The following is a 15580-nucleotide window of genomic DNA, read 5'->3' on the forward strand; positions in this document are numbered from 1 at the left end:
TGGTGGCTTTCTGTTTAAGAAAGACGCTGTAGAAATTAAGGAGCCCAAGGAACGCCTGCAGCTCGGTTTGATTGTGAGGTGTAGGGGCGTCCTGGATTGCTTGATTTTTTTGGGTGATTGGGTGAATCCCACAAACATCAATTAGGTATCCCAAGAATTCAACCCTTGGTACGTTAATTTGGCATTTTTCTTTTTTGAGACGGAGGCCTTTGTCTCTAATTCTCGTCAAAACTGTTCGCAAATGTTTGAAAAGTTGCACCTCAATAGCAGCCGATACCAAGATGTTGTCAAAATAGGGGACAACTCCTGGAATCCCCTGCAAAAGCCATTCCATGACACTTTGGAACAGTCCTGGGGTGATACTAACACCGAATTGCAGGCGGTGACATTTGAATGCACCCCTGTGCGTCACAATGGTTTGGGCCTCTGCCGTAGCGCCATCTACAGACAATTGTTGGTATGCCTGCGCGATGTCCAATTTAACAACAATTTTCCTGTGCCTAAAGAATTTAGTAGATGCTGTACGATGGATACAGGGTAAGCACTTTGTTGCAACGCTTCATTGATTGTGCATTTGTAGTCCGCGCAGATGCAGACAGACCCCTCAGATTTGACAGGTGTCACTATAGGGGTCTCCCAGCATGCGTGATCAACCGGCTCTAGGATTCCCTAGAGCTTGTCAATTTCCCTATCAATTTTGGGCCGGAGAACAAAAGGTACTCTCCTGAGTTTTAGCCTTATGGGGGCTATATTGGGGTCCAAATTAAAGGAGATTGGAGTCCCCACATAATTACTAAGACCGATGCCGAAGACGTCCTTGAACTCCTTAAAGATGGCTTTGCCGCCTTCGTCTTTCAAGGCGTTGATACTGGTCACTTCTAGGCCCAGGGCTTCGAACCAGTCAAGCCCCAGGAGGCTCTGCAGGTTTCTGCTGACCAACATCACTGGGAGTTGGCCACTGAAATGCTTGAATTTCACCCGGAAGGTGCCTTGCCCCCCAATGGGGACCTGGTTCCCCTGGTAATCGCGAAGACAGATGTCAGGGGTACGTAGATGTTGTTTCTTCAGGCTAGGGATAGCCTGCTTGAGGGTAGGCCACGGCATGATGGTCAGTGATGACCCAGTGTCGATCTCCATTTCCCATGGAGAGTCTTCGATAAGTACTGTGACCTTCAGCTTTTTTGGCCGCCTGGTGCGGACTTGGCCGATTGAGGTGTGGTAGGTGACTTTAGTGTCGCCCTCTGAGCGCCATGGTGGCGGTTTGGTGTGCTTCTTGGCTGCCAGGTAGTAGCAGGGAGTTCGCTCTGGCACACCTTGGCGATATGCCCCTTTCGCTCGCAGCGCTGGCAGGTAGCATCGTGAAAACGGCAAGGCAATCTTGCATGGTCTCCTCCTCAGGTAGCTCAAGGCAGGAGATGCAGTTTGAATTTGTCCACCGGCTGGACGTGGCTACTGCGCATGAGGCAGCTGTCATCTTCCTCATCTTCTGAGCTCTCGGCCTCTGCGGCCTCACGATGTACGCATGTACTTTTTCGCACGTCTTGTGGAGCACTTTGGCACTGCAGAGTTTCAGTGAATTTGACGGCTGATTCGGACGCCCTGGCTTTGTCTAAGGCAATTTGTAGAGTGAGGTTAGATTTAGCGAGTAACCTCCTCTGTAAATTAATGCCCCGCACAACACATATAATGCGGTCAAGAATAAGCTCGTCTAGGTCTTTGAACTCGCAGTACGCTGTGGCTTTTCGTAGCGCCGCAACATACTCATTGATTGATTCGCCCTCCTTTTGGTTCCGAATATTACATTCGTGCCGGCGAATGTGCTTGGATGGCTTGGGGGCATAGTGAGTCCTCAGCGTCTGCTGGAGCATGGACCAAGCGACCAATTGTAGCTGCGTTGGTTCAGAGAGGTCTTTCGCCATTTCGAACACAGTATCCGAGGAACATGTTCTTCTTGTGGCCTTCAGAAAGGCCCATGAGGTCATTGGCCTCGAGGAAGCAGTCAAACTGTAGCATATATGAGTCCCAGTGCTCGGTGACTGGGTCATACAGAGTCAGTGGGACGTGCATGGCCATTTTGTATTCTGAGGGCATTTTGAGTTTGCCATTCAAAATGGATGCTCGAAGCTGCGCTGAGCTCTGGGCTGGATGTATTTGCTGGATTTCTACGCTCTTTTTGGTTCACCTAGTTGCCTTCCAATCCCACCTTCGTCGCCAGTGTTAGATCGGGTAATGGAAAGGCACACAAGGCTAAAGGCAACAACAGCTCTTTATTAAAGTACAACAAGTAAGAACAATCCAGTGAAGGTTGAGTCTGACAGCAGCCCTTTTGTAGGGAGCTGTCAGACCCTTCGACCAATAGGATTAAACCTCTGTTCCCGCCGGAACAGAGGACCTTGGTGGAAACCACTGTAGTTGAAACAAGTATCTAACATTTGTTGCTCTTCTCTGCACTCTTTCTAGAGTCTCAACATCTTTTTTACATCGTTGCAACCAAAACTGAATGCAGGAATCCAGGAAAGTTCAAACATCGGCACTCAACACTCCAGGAAGTCAGTGTTTGTTTCTGACAAATGCCCCACCCCACAGCATTTCCTTAAGTCTCAGTCCCCAGGTGTGCCTTGTGAAGAGGGGCGGGGTGCTCTTCTCCTGAGTAGCCGGCTCAGTCTGCGCTGGACTCACCTTCTCTCCACTCTTTGTGCTCACAGATCTGGAAAGGGTGGTCCTTGCACATCACCTGAGCTCTGTCTTTCACGTTCACTGCTTATCCTCTCTTGGTCATCCTGCCCCTGTTCCTCCCTGCTTACAAGATGTCCTAATCCTGAAAAGGCCTGGCCTGACTGGCCCTGCTCTTCCACATTTTCCTCTGAAGCCAATGAAGCCATCCCCTGGATCTCTGTCAGCTCCAGTTCCAGTTTGTCTTCCCCCCGACAGGGGCATGACATATATTTAGTAAAAAATTCCATTGAATTATATCATATTTTATATTATCTCATCAAAGTCTAAAAGGGGTTTTCAGTTAACTGGATTATCAAATTATCATGTATCTTTATACCACCGATTCTTGAATCCTTACTCTATCCAAGATTTAAATATTCTTCTACTATCTTGTCAATTTTATCAGACAATAATCAGACAGAATACCCAGCCCCATAATGAAAAAGCTAAAAGGAAGAAATAACATAATATAATTGTTGCTAATAGATGTCTATGGAGATTCTCAATCATCCAAGTCCTGGAAGTGGTTTTGAAAAGGCAACTGGACTTTCTTGTTTGTTTGTTTTTCCCTTAAAAATGTTTCATTTCTCATCCAGGAAACTTCTTCTGTTCTGGAAATGAAGTTCTGAAGCTCAGAAGTTTTGGAACTGAAGAAGCTTCTTGGATGAGAAGCGAAACATTTTCAAGGGAGGAAAAAAAACCAAGAAAGTCCAATTGCCTTTTGAACAGCACCTTTGTGTTGCTAATAGATGTTCATTAATTGCTTGTCACAGAGGCTATATTCGCATAATACACTGAATTAACAAATTAACCAAAGACAAATTAGTCTATCCTGTTATAACCTGTGTTGTTAAATTTCTCAATATGTTCTGCAAATCCAGAAAATTGGGTTAATTCCATAAATCATGGTTAAATTATAAGTAGGCACCAAGGCATATAAACAAAAACTTTTGCCAAAAGCACCAAAAACTGGTTCAATGGTCGTGGGATTACTGTGCTTGATTGGCCTCTCCATTCTTCCTCCATACTCTGGGTCCTTCGTTTGCAAATGAGATGCAAAAGTTGCTCTCATCAGAAAAGAGGACTTTGGATCACTGAGCAACAGGACTTTGGACCACTGTGCAGGGTCAACGCAGCCGTCTACCAGGAGATTTTGGAGCTCTTCATGCTTCCTTCTGCAGACAAGATTTATGGGGATGCTGACTTCATTTCCCAGCTGCCCACACTACCAAAAGCACCAAAAACTGGTTCAATGACGGTTGGATTACTGTGCCTGACTCGCCAGCAAACTCACCTGACCTGAACCCCATAGAGAATCTATGGGGCACTGTCAAGAGAAAGATGAGACATGAGACCGAACAATGCAGAAGAGCTGAAGGCCACTATTGAAGCATCCTGGTCTTCCATAATACCTCAGCAGTGCCACAGGCTGATAAATTCCATGCCACGCCGCATTGAGGCACTAATTGCTGGAAAAGGGGCCCAAACCAAGTACTGAGTACATGCTTATACTTTTCAGAGGTCCAATATTGTTCTATGTACAATCCTTGTTTTATTGATTGCATGTAATATTATAATTTTCTGAGATGGTGGATTTGGGGTTTTCATGAGCTATAAGCCATAATCATCACAATTATGACAAATCACGGCTTGAACTATCTTGCTTTGCATGGAATGCGTCTTATCTCATATATTAGTTTCACCTTTTAAGTTGCATTACTGAAATAAATGAACTTTTGCACAATATTCTAATTTTTTGAGTTTCACCTGTATAATTAAGACCATGGCAAATAATTTTCTTTCACAATTCTTCATCAAATGTTGTCAAGACTTCCCATTACCTCTTCAATTATTTGGTGTTGAACTTTTCTCATTGTCAAGATTTTTTTCCACTCCTAAATTGTTATCTAGTCTGTTCCTGCTCAGATTATTTATTTATTTATTTATTTATTTATTTATTTATTTATTTATTTATTTATTTATTATTTTTTATTTATTTATTTATTTATTTATTTATTTAATTTGTTAGCCGCTCCCTCTCCACAAAGGGACATATTATAAAATTACACACTGTACGGAGGAGGTATAAAACACAATACAATCATTATAATAACATAGAAATATTAAAATAAGTTAAAATTAAATACCCCAGTAGAGATTACAAGTTTAAAAATTGCCAGGAGGAATAAAATGGAGCTATGGTTGAGCCAGGCCTGCTAGTTGAAAAAGGTGGGTCTTGAGTTTTGAACGGAAGGAGCGGAGGTCGGTGGTAATCCTAATATCCGGGGGGAGGTCATTCCAGAGGGCTGGGCCCATCACAGAGAAGGCCCTACTCCTGGGCGCCGCCCTTAGGCACTGCTTAGTGGACGGCACCCGGAGAAGTCCCTCTCTGTGAGAGCGAATTGGTCGTAGGGATGTATGGGGCAGGATGCGATCCCGCAGGTAGCTAGGTCCTGTGCCATGGAGCGCTTTGAAGATGGTAATCAACACCTTGAAACGCACCCGATAGACCACAAGAAGCCAGTGCAGCTCGCGCAGGAGAGGTTCTAGTACACTGATAGTCCTTCATAGTGTTTTCTTGTCCAGTTAGTCCTTTCTTCAATAGTTTGCTCAGAGAACATTTTTTCCTGTGCCAACCTTGTTTCTCAGAAACTGCTTCAATTTGTCTTTATTAAAAGTGGATGGCCTTTTGCACATATACTGCCAGAAAGTGGCTCTGACATTGCACAAATACCAGTTTGGTCTAGTGATTTAACGCACCAAGCAAGAAAGCACAAACTGTAAATTGAAGGCATGTCTTACCCAGCTGGGTATCAATTAGTCACTCTCTCTCAGCCCAACCCACCTCACAGGATTGTGATTGTTGTGGGAAAAACAGAAGAAAGAAGGTATCTTGGATATGTTCGCTGCCTTGAGTTTTTTGTAAAAATACTAAAGGCAGGATACAAGCAAATAAATTAAATTAAAATAATGCTTTCCCTATAGAAATCATGATGAAATATTGTTATACTGTTATATTTGTTATATATTGTTATAAAATATTGTTTAAAACACGTTTAAAATGAAAGGTAGAGGTTAAGATCAGGTTTTGAAAAAGAGTGTTATCAGGTATGCTCAAGAACAATGCTATTACTATTAGAAGGGTGTAGCAAATATTGAATAACTGAAGAATGAAGGATTATGTGCTTACATAAATATGTATAACAACATTAGAACAATATATGTTTGATTAATGTAGTAATTCTCATTTGTATCCATATTATTTTTATATATATGAATGACAGATGCCACATTGTCCTTGTAATAATGTTGATCTATATTTTAAAAAAAATTGTGCAAAAAAAGAGAGAAAGAAATCATGATAAATCTTGGAAAAAACACATTCCTCATGTGGCCACTCCTGCAGCATAGATCAGGCTCTTGACAGGCTGTGAAACTTCCATATGGGGAACTGATTGGAGTGCAGCCATGTTAGGAACCAGACTCCTGAAAAGGGATGGGCAGGCACACCCCAGGGCAGAGACAGGTATTAACAATCTAGTGCTTAAGGAAATAGAACAACGGCCATAATTTCGAGCAAAAGTAAGAAATTTAGCAGGTAATAAAAAGATAAAGCCTGTCTGAATGGGAAGACCTAGGTAATTGGGCTTAATTTGATGTAATGTCTGTTAAAAAAAATTCTTAGGTGTACATCTATACTAATATATTGAATGGCATTGAATTGATTGTGATATGTTTGACCAGCTGGCAAAATAAGTAAGTTTGGGCTTGAAGCTGTGGAGAAGGGGAGGATAATTAGGATTTAAACTGCTCTCTGAGTTTTCCCATGCTTGGAGAATGAGCCACATGTTCCCCAAGGAAAGAAAATTGAAGATTTAAAGGGACAGGACCTCCCCCAGGCCTGAAAGTGTTGTTCCATGGTATTTGTGCATGTATATGTGTGTGTGTGTGTGTGTGTGTGATCATTTCCAGACCTGGAGGGAAGTTGAGATCCTTTAATAATAGAAAATGGAGCTCATTGGCTTATGTACAGCTCCCTGAAATAATTGTAATAACTGCTTTGCATGAAGAAAGAATGAAATGGGATTTTTGTATGTGAAATTAATGATTGCAGTGCAAATGTGAGTATGTTGATGGTAAAAGTTGGTATGAATGTAGTTTGATTCCCTTTCACATAAAGAAACAGTAAGTTGCAAGGTTGTTTAATGGTGCGTGTGTGTATGCATGGGTATTATCATTTCCAGACCTGAAGGGGGAGGGGGAGATCCTCTAATAAAAGAAAATGAAGCTTGGTGGCTTGTGAAAAAAAACTTCCTGAAATACTTATGATTGGTTGGCATGAGCAAGCATGAAGGTCTGATTGCAATATGAATGTGAGTATGTGTCCCTGATGCCCCAGGGAGTGATAAGTGAAGGGATCCAGAGACCTTTGATTGCCTGCGTGAATCCCCCCCCTTCCTTCTGGGTCATTCTTTGGAGGGAAGTAGGAAAGGCCGGGAGAATGAGTGTCTGCTCATTTTTACCATGAGTGTGTATGAAATGCCCCCAGTGATACCTGTGAATGCCTCTGGGGATCCCCCCCTCCTTCTTTCCCTCCTTCCTTTTGGGTCATTAAAGGCGACTGAAGTTTTCTGCTCAGTTTAACCACTTTTTTTTCCCCTCTCTCTTCTGAGAAATTTGGAGTAAATGGGTGATCTGCTCCTGCACCTTTACCTTTCACTTTCATCTGTATATAAAAGTTATGCAGTTACATTTCTTTGCTCTGAATACAATTATGATTTTTTTTTTCTTCTGGAAATTTTTGAGGTTTAAAATGCTTAATTAAACCTATAAAAAGAAATGATTTTGAGATATTTTGCTTACATTTGTAAATGTTTTAACATACTTAATGAGAATTTGCTTCCATCTGAATGGAATTTGATATTTTGGAGTGTTGACTCAAAGTACCTCTTTTTTTTAATTGCAATTTTTTTTAAAAAAAGCTGTTCTTCCCTCTCTCTTTTATGCCTGAGTGCATTTTTAAATGCTTATGAGTCAAGGTGCTCTACCCTATGATATTTTATTTATTTGTTTGTTTACAACACAAGTTGTTGTCCCTCTTGGAAATTTACTCATCATTGCAAAAGTGTTTCAATCATACAGGCAGTGGGAATGTCATGTTCCATGAAATTTACATCATCTGCCTTCTGAAATAATGTTTGGATTTCCACACTTGGACAGAATGGGTGAGATTCCACAACATGAGACTAAAGATATGTCTGTAAAGAACTGTATTCTTGGCTTCTCTTTTTTTTTTTTACCTCAGAAACAAAGGACTGCTAGCTCAAACCATAACTCTCCAATTTGCTGCTGGTGATTGCCTCCTGATAAAACCTGACATGAGGAAAAAGCTTAGCCAAACCTGGGACAGACTCTACCAAGCCTGACTGACCACTCTTACCAGCAAGCCAAACCTAATGCCATCCAGCAGACATGAAAGAAAGAACCCTAAAATGGACAAGAAAGACCAAAAGACTCTCTTCTATCCCCAGAAGACAGCTGTAAAAACTATGGGGGAGGGTGAAAATTGATTGTAAAGTTTTCTTTCTTTGCCTCATTGTAAGCTTTCCTTTCTTGTCTCATTTATATTGTAATCAGTTTAATGTAGTCATGTGAGAATTGTATTTGAGAATGGCTAGCACACCAAGTTCTGAACACCTTAGATTTATGTCTAGTGAGAGGGAAAGTTTGTCCAAAATGTCTGTATTTTCTGTATTGTAGAAGCAGCTGCACACACACACACACACACAGGCCCCATTCAGAATTAGATTGACACTATCTCATTGACTTAACTCCACAAAGCTTTTCCTAGGTTGATTTTTGCCCTTGCACAAAAGCCTAAACAGTGATATCTCCCTTTTAATCCCATGGTGGAGGGTCAATTCCCCTCAGGCAATTCCCCCACTTGAAGAGTAGCAGAAAGGATCTTCAAAACTCAAACCCTGACTGTGACTCAAAAAAACGATGCTGCCCAGTTGCCCAGTAAAGCAGGACATGTTGCACTGGTGGTCTCTGATAGGAGTCCCTGGGCTCATTGTGTATAATTTTTTAAAAAAATACTAAATAGCTTGTATTGCACACTAGCTAAACTCAATTTGGCCTCACTAAAATAAGAGCTAGGGCAGGTTCAAGAATCATCCCTTTGAGATTAGAGGGGGGAGGTTTTTTTTTAACCCTCGGACAAAGCAGCATTCAAACTCTCTCTCTCCACTTTTGAATGGAGAGAGAGAAAAGGCTGACTTGCCACTTGAATTAACGATGTGAGAAAGACTGAAATCACAGTTGCAAGAGTGCTTGCTGAGCTGTTTTTAAAAATCTAAACTTTTGCTCTTCTCCCTGCGAAAAGGAGGAGTCAAGATGGCTCCCCTCTGTTCCCGTTTTTGTACTTATAAATGAAGTCTGCCTTTTGAAACCACCCTGGGGGGGGGGAATGATAATTTCTGGCATCTTTTAATACCTCCCTTGAAGGTGCTCTGGATCTCTTCTGCTTCGTGGACTTTCTGGATTTGATTATTTGGTTTTTCCCTTCCTGGTGTACCTCTGTGTCTTGGAACAGTGAAGGTGAATTAACTTTTTACTTTCAGATTCGCCTGCTACCTTGGACCAGCCTGGCTGCGCGCTCCAGTGACGCCATTTTCTTTGTAAAAGACTTACCATCTCTGAACTTAGACAATGGTACCTAAGAAACCACCAACGGGCAAGTCACTTTCGGCTCCTGCCTCAGCGACTTCCAGTCCAAGTACCCAGCAGCCGAAAATTACTTCATTGCTACAAAAAGAAGCGGCTGGAGAGAGCTCAAAAGAATTATCTGTCAACCAAATGTTTCAGGAAATTATGAGAGGTCAAAACGAACTGAGGAAGGAAGTGGCAGACCTCAAAGATGAACTCAGAGGGGTACAACATAACACAAAGAAAATAAACAGAGAATTGCAGTGCTGGAGGAGGGGGCAGCTGGGATGGAAGAAAAGGTCAAGGAGGTCCGAAAGGGAAATTTAGAACTGGAAAATTTTATGGCCCGAATAGAATTTGAAAGAATGTCTTTTTTTCTCAGGTTCCAGAATCTACCAGAGACAGAAAATGAAGATCTTAAAGATATTATGAGCACAATTTTAGCAGAATACCTTAAGAGAAAAAAAGAGCAGATATGGTGGGATATGGACCTGGTCTATAGAATTAATTCAGCATATGCCAGAACCCATAATGTTCCAAGAGAAGTACACGTTAAATTCCTCAGGAGGACCATGAGAGATGAGGTGCTAGGGGCCCAAAGGGAGGGACCTCTAAAATACCAAGATAAAGAAATTACCATTCTAAAGCAAATTCCGAAAAAGATTAGAGAAAATTTTTTTTTCTAAAAAAAAGATTAGAAAAAAATTAGGCTGTATCAACAGAGGGATAGAATCAAGATCACGTGAAGTGTTAATACCACTTTATAATGCCTTGGTAAGGCCACACTTGGAATACTGCATTCAGTTCTGGTCGCCACGATGTAAAAAACATGTGGAGACTCTAGAAAGAGTGCAGAGAAGAGCAACAAAGATGATTAGGGGACTGGAGACTAAAACATATGAAGAACGGTTGCAGGAACTAGGTATGTCTAGCTTAAGAGAAAGAAGGACTAGGGGAGACATGATAGCAGTGTTCCAATATCTCAGGGGTTGCCACAAAGAAGAGGGAGTCAAGCTATTCTCCAAGGCACCTGTGGACAGAACAAGAAGCAATGGGTGGAAACTAATCAAGGAGAGAAGCAACTTAGAACTGAGGAGAAACTTCCTGACAGTTAGAACAATTAATCAGTGGAACAGCTTGCCTCCAGAAGTTGTGAATGCCCCAACACTGGAAGTCTTTAAGAAGATGTTGGATAGCCATTTGTCTGGAATGGTATAGGGTTTCCTGCCTGGGCAGGGGGTTGGACTAGAAGACCTCCAAGGTCCCTTCCAACTCTACTATTGTATTGTAAAAGGAGGAAGTATTCTTCCTTATCAAAGAAACTATACAATAGAGGAATTTGGTTTATATGGTTATTGCCAGAAGGAATGCTGATTTTCTGGGAGGGAAGCCGAATTAGAATTAAGACAGTGGATGAGGCAGAGGCCTTTATTAAAAAACATTTTTCTCTCCCAGAGGACGAAGATAGCGGGGGTGGGGAAAAAGGCAGCAATGTACAAGACATGGGAAGGGGGGGCATGGCTCCACCTGGGAGCAATATTGAAAAGGCTCAGGTCACAAAAATAAATATATCTGAAATATTATTGTAATTGTTGATATACTAGAAAGTGACAAAGAAAGAGATGATTGAACACCTAGCTGATATAAAGTAAGAATTCTGTTTATGCTATCCTTTATATGTTATTTTTAAAATTGTAGAAACGTGAGATTTGGGGGGATTTCTACTAACATGGGAGCTACCAAAATTTTCTATGTACCGTATTACCTTTTCCCCATAAATGTTTTAAAACCAATAAAAAAAAATTACTTAAAAAAAAAAAGAACCATCCCTTTGAAATGGGCAGCCTGTAACTTAAAGGAATAGCATGGCTGTGAAGAATTTTGGGACTTCTGCTTGCTTGTAACCTGTCTGGAAGCTCACAGAAAGTGATATCAAACATCTGAAAATAATTGGCATGGTAAATTGGATATTGTAAATTTCTTTCCAAAAATTGTGCCCTGGTTGCTAGACCTTCATGGTTGAAAGCTCTCTGGGAGCCACTGAAGGGATCCTTCTGCTGTCTCTCTGAATGCCTTTCCATCAGAAAAATTAAGCCTCCCTGATCTGACCATTTTTTATCTTTTGTCAAGAACATGTGCGTTCCACTCACGTTTTGAAAAAAAAAGGAGGGATTGTAGGAAGTTATCACCCAGCCCTCTCCCAGAAAAATGAAATATCCTAGGAAATATTGAAAAGGCAGAATATTATATTTCCCTGGATGTGAAAAGGAAGAAACATGTTTTAAATTGAGAATAGCTCCCTGTAGCTTCCTGCCTCCACCCACTTTGTCAATGGGCCATTAAGAAGGCCAAACCAGTCCCTTTACATAATAAAGAGTTCTCCCCTTCAGCTCCAGGGGGATGGGATTAAGGCATGATAATATAAACCTTTACTCAACTCACCACATGGCATCTGAGAACTCTGAGAATTCAACCAAACCTGGACTCAGCCTAGAGAGCTGCCCCTGCATGGGCCCATGTGAGTCTGACAACCAATCAGAATACATTTCTTACACAGGAACAGGAAACAGAGAGGTGGGACTGAACAGGTTATAAAAAGCCTAGCAAGCCCCTCCATCGGCCCTTCTCTTCTTCTCCATCAACATTGAAGCATGTGATCACCTTTTCTGTTCAGGACTCAGGCCATGTGGTCCTGTCCACCATTAAAACCATCTTTCCAAGCAGCCTCCATGTCTCCAGTGTCTTTTTCCCCACTTGGAGCCGAACCCAGAAGGACATTTCTTTCATCAGAGTAGAGTGACTGAAAGAAGTGACTCATAATAAACATCAGGAAATAATTCAAGTAACTAAGGACACAGCAATGGGTAAGATTGTAGTTAATACAAAGTCAACTTATCCAATGAAAAGTAAATAAAAAACAAATTGTCCATCATTAAGATGGAAATATGTTGTACTCAATTATCATTTTTGCATAATATTGTGTACACAAATTTATCCATTTGGAACGTACTGTATGTGACCTCAGTCCAAGGACTCTATGCCTGTTTCCTGTCCTTTATACACAGTTTGGAGGAGGGAGGAAGAGTCCAAAAGCCATCTTATTGGTTGCAAATGTGTGATCAAAGCCCTGATTATGAGTATGTGAATGCATGCTGCTAATGCATATACAAGGGGTAGGACTTTGATTGTACAGGCAAGGCCTCCATTTTGGCTTTTTAAAAACTCGTTTGAATGCCACTTCTTTGATAGCAATTTGTGCAGCTTATATATTGTGTGGAGAGCCTTTCTTTTTATCTTGACTTTTAAAGGGATCCTGTACTCCCAGTAGCCTATGAAGACTCTTGAAGGTTTCTAATTGTAGTGCTACCACTACTAAAGTGAAGGCACCAGTTAATATTATTTTCTCAAAGCTGGCCTTACTGCAGCTCAGCTTTCCCATAATCAGCGATAATAAATGTTTCCAATACATGGGGAGTTTTTGTGTATGTTGTTTAGTCTGAAATTTCTACGTAGACTGTCTTTCCCCTCATATTCCAGCCCCTCTCCTGTTTCAGTTTTAATGTTTAGAATATAAATTTAACTTCTGCATTTTCTAAAGAATCATTCTGGGATCTTTTTCTAAAAAAAAAAAAACCTGGATGACACGCAGAAATTTTTATGTAGTGTTGGAAGAAATGTCCTTCTGGGTTTGGCTCCAAGTGGGGAAAAAGACACTGGAGACATGGAGGCTGCTTGGAAAGATGGTTTTAATGGTGGACAGGACCACATGGCTTGAGTCCTGAACAGAAAAGGTGATCACATGGTTCAATGTTGGTGGAGAAGAGAAGGGAAGAGAAGAAGGAAGGGAAGAGAAGAGAAAAGGGGCTTGCAGGGCTTTTTATAATCTGTTCTGTCCCACCTATCTGTTTCCTGTTCCTGTGTAAGAAATGTATTCTGATTGGTTGCCAGACTCCCATGGGCCCATGCAAGGGCAACTCTCTAGGGCAGCGGTTCTCAAATAGTGGGGTGCGACCCCCTGGGGGGGCGCGAGGCTCCGTAAAGGGGGGCGCGAAGGCTCCCTTTCCATCTGGGTGCAACGGCGGCGGCGTGGGCGAGGCATAATATATCCCGCCTGGAAGTGGCAGCACTTCGGACTGTGGATTTTCATTGGAGCCGCAGGCTGGAGCTGTGCAAGAAGCCTGCTCGGGCGGGGGTGGGAGGGAGGGAAGCATGGCTGTCCCAGGCTTCCCTCCCTTCCCCCCCCCCAGCCCAAGCAGACTTTTTGCACAGCTCCAGCCCGCGGCTCTGATGAGTCTCTGAGCAGTCCCCAGCGCTGCCACTTCAAGCCGGGATATATTCTGCCATGCCCTCGGCGGCGTCTTTATGCAGGTAGCTCGTCTCCCCGCCAGCAGCTCCACCGCCAGGATTCCGTCTGGAAGCGGAAGCGCAACAGCCGCTGTTGGGGAAGGGACAAAGGGGCGGCGGTCGCCCGATCTTGCCACCGCCACCCCTTCGCCCCTGGTAACGGCGACTGTTGTGCTGCTGCTTCCAGCTGGGATGCTGGAGGAGCTGCTGGCAGGGAGGGAGGGAAGAAAGGGAGGAGGGAGTAAGGATAGACAAGCAAGAGGGAAAGAGGAAAGAAGGCAAGCAGGCAGGAAGGAGGCAGAAGGAAGGAGGGAAGAATGGAACTGGAAGGGAGGCAGGGAAGGAGGGAGGGAGAAAGGAAGGATAGGAGGATAGGGAAAGAGGAAAGAAGGCAGGCAGGCAGGGGGAAAGAGGAAGGAGGGAACTGGAAGGGAGGCAGGAAGGAAGGGAAGGAGGAAGGGAGGGTGGAAGGAAGGATAGACAAGTAAGAGGGAAAGAGGAAAGAAAGCATGTGACTACGGTGGGAGACGAGGAAAGACCGGTGTGCTATGTTATGCAGAGGTGTACTTATAACAATTTTATAGACAAATTATACTATTTACAGTCACGCGGGGGGGGGGGGCGAAATGTTTTCTTCTTCCTAGGGGGGGCATGACAGAAAATAATTGAGAAGCACTGCTCTAGGGTGAGTTTTGAATTCAGGTTTGATTGAGTTTAGATGCCATGTGGTCAGTTGAGTAAAAGGCAATATTATCCTGCCTTAATCCCATCACAGCTGAAGAGGAGAACTCTTTATTATGTAAAGTGGACTAGCTTGGCCTTCTTAATGGCCCATTGACAAAGTGGAGATGGGCAGGAAGCTGCAGGAATTTAGTTTTTTAAAATGTGTTTCTCCCTTTTTCACATCCAGGAAAATATAATATTCTGCCTTATCAATATTTCCTAGATATTTCATTTTCCTGGGAGAGGGCTAGGTGATAACTTCCTACAGTAGCATGAAGCTTGGATTCACAGACTTGTTCAGTAGAACCACCTTTCTTATCCAACCCTTCCTTCAACTCCCTTCTCATTTATATGATAGCGGTATTTTGGACTGTAGATACTGTTGTTGAAAACTGCTCAGTCATTATTAAAGGTACAATAGCAATTATTGTGGATATAGAGTAAGCTGGAAAAATCCTGCAACCAGGCATGGATCATCTTATCAAACACAGATAGATAGATAAAAAACAGACATCTCTAAATCCTTCATATTGAAATCCTGAATTGAAAACATCTTTCTATATTTTAGAGACCCTAATACCAAAAGTGTCAGATCCAAAAGAGGATCTCTCTTCTCCTTCATAATCGATCTCCCACGTTCCTTATACTGGATTATTTATTACTATTTGCAATACAAAAAAAAAAGTTTGTACTGTATAGTACAAACTTAAGGGTTTGCAGGACGGTATACTTGTAAATGGGCGTATGTCAAGTAAGTTCCCATTGTATTTTAAGAGGGAGAAAAAATCCCTGCGAAATCAAAACGGGAGGGAAGCTATGACCCAAATGTTCTCCTATTATTTATACTCGATGGGGCTCGGCCGTATCCCTCGTTTCATGAGCCTCAGAAACAGGAAAGCCGAAAGTCCCTTTTGACCCAGCCGCCCGCCCGCCCTCTCCGCTTTCGCCGTCGGCAATTTCGCCCACCCAGCCCGCCTTCTCGAGAACCGCCGAGTAACATCTTATCTTCCTCTCCTCCCCACTGCCCGGCCCCCTGCCTGCCTGCCTCTTTTCCGCCTTTCTTATTGGACAAGGAGGAGGCGGAGTTAGA

Source organism: Natrix helvetica (assembly GCF_964273705.1).
Source record: "Natrix helvetica genome assembly, chromosome: 1".
In the NCBI taxonomy this organism is placed as follows: Eukaryota; Metazoa; Chordata; class Lepidosauria; order Squamata; family Natricidae; genus Natrix; species Natrix helvetica.